The 9,052-nt window shown below is 45.0% G+C and overlaps 1 long non-coding RNA gene across 1 annotated transcript; it reads left to right on the plus strand.

The window, feature by feature from the left end:
• Nucleotides 1-2,174: 2,174 nt before the first annotated feature.
• Nucleotides 2,175-8,130, plus strand: LOC140638824 (uncharacterized). The gene is made up of 3 exons (XR_012035774.1): nucleotides 2,175-2,509; nucleotides 4,726-4,867; nucleotides 5,248-8,130. It is a non-coding gene; the product is annotated as an uncharacterized lncRNA (long non-coding RNA).
• The last annotated feature ends 922 nt before the right edge of the window (nucleotides 8,131-9,052 follow it).

The raw sequence follows: 9,052 nt of genomic DNA on the forward strand, positions 1-9,052 counted from the left end.
AAGTGGGAGCCTTAACACAAGCTTTGCTGATTTTTGTCAGTTTAAGTTAGACCTTTAATATGCCTTGAATATATTTTTCTGTAAGTAAGAGAATCATGGCAGAGAAATGAAGCTATCTGTCACGCAAACGCCTGCCTAGAAGGAGTAGGAGTGTAATAATGGTGGGGAAGGGGGTGCCAGGCTACTAGAATACCTGTACAAATGAAAATTGATTTTCTTGAGAATTCTTCGCCTGGTGAAATAAATTAAATCTGCATTTACTTCTATTTGTTTAAAAACCTCTTTGTTAAAATAAGTGCAGCAGTATAGAGACATAATCTAATAAATTAAAGGAGGATAAATTTTACCTAATAACATTCTGCACAGAGGATATGCAGAGAGGGAACCCACAGGAGGAAGCTCATGGAAGCCACTTAAACGTTAGGACTAATTCTATTTGTAATGGTAAAACTGACAAACAGATATGTTCAGGCCTCTTCAAGCTTGTTTTATTTTATTTTTTCCAAATCAGGTTTATTATTATTTTAATTGGGGAAAAATAATCTACTGAGTTTCCACTTAGCCTGAAGAAATACAAATTTAACTAGGTCTTAAAATTTAATGCAGCTTGAATGGCGCACCACGAGAAACAATCTTTAATGAGAGGAAAGCTGCATTACTAGCCTTACATGAAAACACCCGAAATGAAGCCCCATCATCCACCCTGAGCACATCCTCCTGCCTCTCAGTTTTTCTCTGTCTCTCCCAATACACGGGAAGTTTAAAAAGCAGTGGGTGTTTAGGAGCGTCAGCAAGCACCTAGCAATTGCTGCTGAGTACATCCCAGGGTGGTGCTGGGTGGGCTATCGGGGGTGTTGCTTATGGGTTGCATTTATTAATGCACTAGTGTCCTATAGCAGGGGACTTGTTGGGAAAATGAAGTTGTCACTATAGCTGCTCTAAGACATCTGGGAATAAAGAACAGCACATGAAGGGCAGCCAACTCTGCATTCAACATTTTTTTTCTTAATGTAGGTGTTTATCACTATGAACTTCCCTCTTAGAACTGCTTTTCCTGCATCCCATATATTTTGATATGTTGCATTTCAATATATTCAAAAATATTTCAAGATATTTTTAAATTTCTCTTTTGATTTTTGAACTCATTGGTTGTTCAGGAGCATGTCGTTTGATTTCCACATATTTCGTTTGATTTCCACATATTGGTGAATTTTCTGGCTTTCTTCTTGTAATTGGTTACTAGTGTCATTCATTGTGATTGGAAAAGATGCTTGATATGACTTCAGTCTTCAGTGTGTAGATTTGTTTTGTGGCCTGACATGTAATCTATCCTGGAGACTGCTCCATGTGCACTTGAGAAGATTGGTACTCTACTGAATTGGGTGGAATGTTCTATTTGTGTCTGTTAGGTCCATCTGGTCTGACATACCACTAAAGTCTGATGTTTTCTTATTAGTTTTCTGTCTGGATGATGTAATCATTGTTAACGTGGAATATTGAAGACCTCTGTTATTGTATTGATGAGTATTTCTTCCTTCAGGTATGTTAATATTTGCTTTATATACTTAGGTGCTCCAATGTTTGGTGCATATGTGTTCAAAGTTTTGACCAAATGCACCAAGGAGGGGCAGTTACACTTGGGTGCCATGTAATGGAGGCACTGGGCATATACTTCATTGACTCATAAAACAAGGCTGCTCCCATTTTCTAAAGAGGAAATTGAGACTTAAAACAGAAAATCATGTCCTGCAAGTGTGACTCCAAAAACCATGTTCCCATGTGACATTTTCATCTCGTTGTTGAAGAGTCAGCTGGAGAAAGCTATGTGTCTCTTTTTCCTCTTTTAGGGTTTTTCATTGTTGTTTTAAAAGATGATGAAACTGAACAGTTCTGTTTCCACCAACCATGGGTGGCCACTTCCCAATCTCAATTTTTAACTTCCACCTTTCTGGATTCCTTATGAGCTGTGAGAAGACACAGGAAGTCTGGGTGCTCTCGACTTTCAAATGAAGCCACAGTCAGACTGTTCAGCCAGAAACCTACTGCGCCTAGTAGCATCAGAGGGACTTGCAGTTCTTGACTTTTTGGAAGTGAGAGCTGACGGGGAGCCATGTGTAATTGATGTCCTCCTGCAGAGGAAGCCAAGTGGCTTAGATGCATCAGGTGTCCTCCTCCCTCTGGTCCTGCTCCCAGACGTTTCCTCTGGTCCCCTATGTCTTCCCTGCTCTCAGGACTGACTAGACTATGTTGATTCAACTTTCCAAACCCTTTCTTACAGCTCTCAGGGCTCAGTCAGATGGCAGTGAGGGAGAGACCAGAAGCCTGCCCCGAGAGCTGAGGTTCAGAGGGACTGGATGATAAATACCACAGTGTGTAGTGACATAAGGTGGATACCCCAGGACTGGAGGAAGTGACTTCACAATTGATCCCTGGAAAGGGGTGAGGAAGTGACCAAGAGGCACACAGGATGGCAAAGCGAACAGGTGGGCAGAGGCACAGATTCAAGAAGGTGAGAAGCCTCATTCCGTTGTTTCAGGGAGCTGGAGGCATGGGAGAGAGAGCATCAGAGGAACTGCAGACAGGTTTTCTGGGCCAGTCTCAGGGGATTGATTAATCTTCAGCCAGAGGGTGAAGTAGACTCGCTAAGAATTTCAAGCCCTGGAGGGCCTTGCTTGGGTTTGCATTTTATAGAAACTTTACAAAGGTGCCTCTTCCACAAGAGATGTCACTTATTAGGAAGCAACCCTGTGCCAGCACCTTGCAGGGGGCCCAGGGTGCTTGAGCTCAGAACACCTTCCTTCCTTTCTGTCCCTCACCTCTGCAACCGCTAGTCAGTGAATTAAGAGTCCTGCAAACTTCTCTCCAAAGCACATCCCAATCCACATCTGCTTCTCTCCATCCCACCCTTCTCCCCCGCCAAGTCTAAACCCCTGGTCATCTCTGCCCTCGATCCCTGCAGCAGCCTCCTCCTTGTCTACCTGGCTCCAGGTGTCCCCATCAGTTTCCTCCACTGCAGCCTGTGAACTTCCTAACATGAAAATTTGCCAGTTGCTCCCTGTGGGAAACCCCACTGGACCTGCCACTGACCTGCCTCTGAGGATAAAGCCCAAGCTCCTTCCCTGGCCCATGGGGTCCCACGGGGTCTGGCTTCTGTCCACCTTGCTGCCTCCCTCCACTGAGCCCTCGCATCTGGCCATGCTCCCATTCTTCATTCCTCCAGGGGCTGTGCTCTTGGCTGCAATGCATGTACTCCCCTCTGCTGGGAGTGCTCTGTCCCCAGCCACCCTCTACACCACCCTCTCTCCCCTGGCTAACTTCTCTTTGTCCTCTGGTCTTCAGCTTAGATGAAGCTTCCTCTCTCAAGGCTTTCCAGAGCTCCTCTATTCTCATCAACAGCTCTCATTCCACCTGTGTTTCAGTAATCTTGCTACTTCCCCATCGAGACCAAGGGGTTAACTCCCTCCCCCAACCCACCCCACTCCTGATTTGGACAGGCTTTAGTGACTGGCTCATAACCAATAGAATATGGTGGAAGGTATGCTGCATGACACCAATGCATGGTCCTATGAGGCCATGCAGGCCTCTCTCCTGGAAAGCTCACTGTTTGGACCCTCATCCAAGATGGTACCTCAGGGAACTCAAGTGCCATGTTGTCAGGAAGTCCAAGCTGCAAGGAGAGCTCAGCCTTCAAGACACTCCAGCCCAGGGGCCAGATAAGATGAAAGAAGCCTCTAGATGGTTTAACCCCTCAGCGTTTGAGTCACCTTCTGTAGCCACGATTTCGCTCCTTGCAGTGGATGCTTTCCTGACTGGTTCCATGCTCCTCATCTGTGCTAAGATGCTTCTACCTTTAGAACTCATCTCCCCACCAGATGTAAGTTCTGTGCAGGCAGGGACCACATCTGTCCCCTTTGCCATCATGTCTATTAAGCCCCAAGTCTGGCACATTGGAGGTACTTAAATGTTTGCGGAATGATGTTGAATCAATGAAGAACTGATGATTTCTAGAGGGTTAGAAGCAATCTCAGAGACATTTCCAGTCTGACAATTTCATGAGCAATGTAGGACTGCGGCAGGGTCTCTGGCCCCCACTCCAGCACCTCCTCTTCCCAAGGTTGCAGGAAGCCTCACTTTTCCTTGCAGTGGGACTTGGATCCAGTGGAGGAAAGGTCCCTCGACACAGACCTGTGCTGGAAGCTTCCTCTCTGCATTTCTTCCCTCTGGTATTAACAAATGTTAATTCGCTGCAATGATCATTGGCCTTTTGAATGCCCTTTACACTGCTATAATTTTGTGACTTCACTGAAAACACCAACCTTGTAATTTTGCTTGGCCTTACAGAAAAATCCTTGGAGGATATGTTCTAAGTCAGGAGGACGTCCAGATATATGTATACATACATATATATATATATTTTTTTGCTTGTGGGATTTATTCCACTTTGCATACAGATTTAGGTCATGCATGTGAAAACTTGTACTTATTTCAAAGTATAAACGTGCTGCTGGTTTCCTATCTGTCTCGCCCCACTGCTCCTCTTTCTGATGCTCTTTGCTCACAAATGGCCAGCTACATTGTTGAGGGCTTTGAGGGCTAAGTGACCTTTAGTGTAGTTTTGATTTCAAAACATCCAGCAAAAATATGCTATTTAATTTTTCTTTTACACGTAGAGAATCCTTTAAAATGTGATCAAGTTGATAGGAACCATGTGTCCCTCACTTGCAGCTTTCTCCAGCCCTGGATGGTGATGCATGCTGTGCATTCATTACTCCTGCCTGTTTTCCAGAAGGATAAATCATTTCCAGTGGAGATCAACTGTTGCCAGAGATGTGACGACCCCGGTGTGGTCTCTGGTGCTCACTTGCTGGTGTGTGGTTTCTAGCCCTGTCCCTCACTAGCTTTGTGACCCGGGGGCAGTTTGCCAAACCTTTACATGCCTCATATTCCCCATCAGAGACATGGGGATATAGACCTCATGAAAGATCAGCTGCACTAGGACATGAGAGCTGCAGAGAGCTGGGCCTGACACACCCTACGTGAGCACAGAGCAGAGGGATGTGTGTGGAGCAAGCCCAGAGTAGGGAGTGGGGGTAGTCAGTGTCATGAAATGTCACAAGTGTCTTCGGGCCTCCGTCTCTCCACTCGTAGAAGGAAGACAGACTAGTGTGTGAAGCCCTTTGCAAGAGTAGATGGAACGTGTGACATGGAGGCAGTGTTATTATAATGACATGATCGCAATCTCTGCAGAGCGAGGAGCCAGAGGCTGCCTGGATGCACATCTCAGCAGTTGTGTGTGCCGGCGCGTATGCGAGGTTTCTATCGAAGACAGGATCCACAAAGGCAACATAACCACCCGTCCTAGCCTTGCATAAAAGATAACAAGAAGTAGATAGAGCACGGAACACAGGAGAGGCAATGCAAATAAAGTCAGTTAATAAATCCATCTTAAAGCCCTTCCCCAAACGCTGGAGTTAAATTTCATCTCAGAACGCTGTGCATAACCAGCACTTTGAGGTAAGGTGGCCCCTGAGAGCTACAGAACTTTTAAAAGACAGGCAACTACTTTTGCTTGGTTGTAAGGAGGGATGACTTTTTGAACTCCTTTCTCTGAGCCCAACAACTCTGACTGGCTATAAACACAGGCGCACTAATGAGGTGCTTTTGCAAGGCTTCCACTTGACTCCTGCGTGGCTGCAGAGTGGCAGGAGTCAGCTGTGTGATCAAGGGCCACACGGCGGGAGCAGTGGTCATGGTGTCCAGCTGACTGGTAAATGCCCAGACTGCTGTGGGCCTGTCCTCCCTGGCAGGTAACAGGAGTGCCAGCTGCCATCCTTCTCCAGGGAGGAAAGAATGTTGGCCTTCAGGGAGGGACGGTGGACATTGTGCATAAAGTTCTGCAATTTTAATATAAAAACCCCAGACTTGACGTGGCTTGTGTAATCCGGGGAAATCCACAAGCATCCAAAAGCATGCCAGTTCTAAGTCAGCTCTTTCGGCCCCAAAGAGGCCAAGGTGAGACCCTCCAGTCCTCAGCCCAGATACACTGTCTCTTTGCAGTGGGGTGTGGGGAGACTTTTCATTACATTCCAGAAATTCCAGGCAGCATCCTTGTGTCTCCCAATCAGGCACACAATTCAAATAATCATTTAAAGAAATCTGTTGAAATGAAACTTAACCTCTATCTCACTCCAAACACAAAACCCTGAGCCACAGAAGCTTCTAGAACAGAGGCTGGCAAACTTTCTCTGCAAAGAGCCAGATAGTGAATATTTTAGGCTTAGCCATCTAGTCTCTGGAACAACTATGCAGCTCAGCGTTTGCGAGGTGAAAGCAGCCACAGACAGCCCGTGAATGAATGAATGCACGTGACTGTCAGGGCACCTGGGTGGCTCAGTGGGTGATTGCCTTCAGCTCAGGTCATAATCCCAGAGTCCTAGGATCAGCCCTGTGTTGGGCTCCCTGCCCAGTGGGTAGTCTGCTCCTCCTTCTCCCTGCCTGCTGCTGCTCCTGCTTCTACTCTCTCTCTGTCAAATAAATAAATAAAATCTTTAAAAAAAAAAAAAAAAGAGGGATCTCTGGGTGGCGCAGCGGTTTAGCGCCTGCCTTTGGCCGAGGGCGTGATCCTGGAGACCCGGGATCGAATCCCATGTCGGGCTCCCGGTGCATGGAGCCTGCTTCTCCCTCTGCCTATGTCTCTGCCTCTCTCTCTCTCTCTCTCTCTCTCTCTCTCTCTGTGTGACTATCATAAATAAATTTAAAAAAAAAGAATGCATGTGGCTGTGTTCTGATAAAAATTTACTTATGGATATTGGAGTTTGGAGTTCATATATTTTTCACATGTAACATATTAGTCTGCTTTCCCCCCAGCCATTTAAAAATGTAAAACCATGCTTAACTCATCAGCCAAACAAACACAGGTGGCAGGCTGGATCTGTCCTGAGAGCTACAGTTTGCCAGCCTCCGTTCTAACAGTTAGCATCAGTGAAAGTCTTATGATCTTGATGAAGATTTTCTTGTCAGGAGACGAAAAGCATTAACCACAGAATTAAAAATTGTATAAATTGGACTTCATCAAAATTAAAGGTCTCTGCTCATTAGAAGACAGAGTGAAGAACGTGCTCATTAAAAGACATCATTTGATAGGGCACAGACTGGAAAGAACATTGCCGGCATGTGTATCTGGCAAAAGATTTGTACCCAGAACATGTAGAGGACTGTCGTAAATTAACAAAAAAGAGACAACAGCCCAATTTGAAAAATGAACGAAAGACTTGATCAAGCCCCTCTCAAAAAAGATCGAGGGATGGTCGATAAATATATCAGAGGTTCTTAGAACAGTACTGAATGTTGGCAGAGTGGAGAAGATAGGCTCCTCGGTGTCGATGGTGGGAACGTGAAGTGCTACTACCCTTTTGCAGAACTGTTTATTATAAATTTGATCGTGTACCTACCATATGACTCGACACTTCCTCTTCGGTATTTACCCAAGAGAAATGAAAACATGTATCTGTCAAATGACTGACACAAGAATGTGTAGAGCAGTCTTATTCATAATAGCCCAAGCTAAAAACAGCCAAAATGGGCATCAGTCAGAGAACAGATAAATAGTGAGATTTATGCTGTAGAATACTACTCGGCAGCAAAGAATCAACCACTGAAACATTCAACATCATGGGTGATTTTGTTTTGTTAAAGACTTAATTTTTTAGAGCAGTTTGAAGTTTATTATAAAATTGAGAGGAAGTTACAGGAGAAGGTACAGGGGAAACCTTATACCACCTGCCCCTATACACATACAACTTCCTTTACTCTTGACATCACTCACCAGGATGGCTCATTTTCTCCCCAAAGATGAACCTCCACTGACACATTGTAATCACCCAAAGTCCATGGTTTACCTTGGGGGTCACTTTCCAGATTGTACCTTCTTATGGGCTTGGACAAATGTATAATGACATGGATCCACCATGATAACATCATATAGAGTAGGTTCCCTGCCCTAAAAACCCTCCGTGCTCCTCTTATTCCTTCCTTCCTTCCTTCCTTCCTTCCTTCCTTCCTTCCTTCCTTCCTTCCTTCCTTCCTTCCTTCCTTCTAACGCTTGGCAACCCCCAATCTTTTACTGTCTCCATGGTTTTGCCTTTTCCAGAATGTCGTAGAGTTGGAATCCTAAGTACAGAGCCTTCTCAGACGGAGCTTCTTTCACTTAGCAATTTGCATTTAACGTTCCTGTGTGTCTTTCCATGGCTTCATAGCTCATTCTTTCTCAGAGCCGAATAATATTCCACTGTCTGGATGGATCACTGTTTATTTATCCATCACCTACTGAAGGGCATCTTTGTTACTTCCAAGTTTCGGCAATGCGAATAAAGCTGCTATAAACATCCGTGTGCAAGTTTTGTGAGGGCGTACATTTTCAACTCCTTTGGGTGAATACCAAGGAGTGCCATTCCTGGATTGCACTTATAGGAGCATGTTTAGTTTTGTAAATAACCGCCAAACTATCATTCAAAGGGGCTGCACTATTTTACATTTCCCCCAGCAGTGAACGACAGTCCCTGGACAGCTCCAACCACATCGTTGTCAGATTTTGGCCATGTGTGGTGGTATTAGAGGATTCCTGAAAACGATTACACTGAGTGGAGTAAGTAGGACACGTAAAGGGAATACACTATATTACCCCATTTATGGGAAACCCAAGGACTAAAAGGATGTCATCTACAATGATGGAAACCAGAGAGGAAACTGATAGGAGAGAGTAACTGACAGGGAACTCTTTGGGCTGATGGAAATATCCTAATCTTCACTGTCAATGTAGTGGCCACTAGCCATACAACACTGACCTGAGTTGTGGCTAGTGCCACCGAGGGACTAAATTTTTTTTTGTTTCTATTTATTTAATTTTAAATTGAGTATTTTTAAAAGATTTTATTTATTTATTCATGACACACACACACACACACACACACACACACAGAGGCAGAGGGAGAAGCAGGCTCCATGCAGGGAGCCCAATGTGGGACTCGATCCCGGGACTCCAGGATCATGCCCT

Source organism: Canis lupus, chromosome 8, assembly GCF_048164855.1.
Source record: "Canis lupus baileyi chromosome 8, mCanLup2.hap1, whole genome shotgun sequence".
Lineage (NCBI taxonomy): Eukaryota > Metazoa > Chordata > Mammalia > Carnivora > Canidae > Canis > Canis lupus.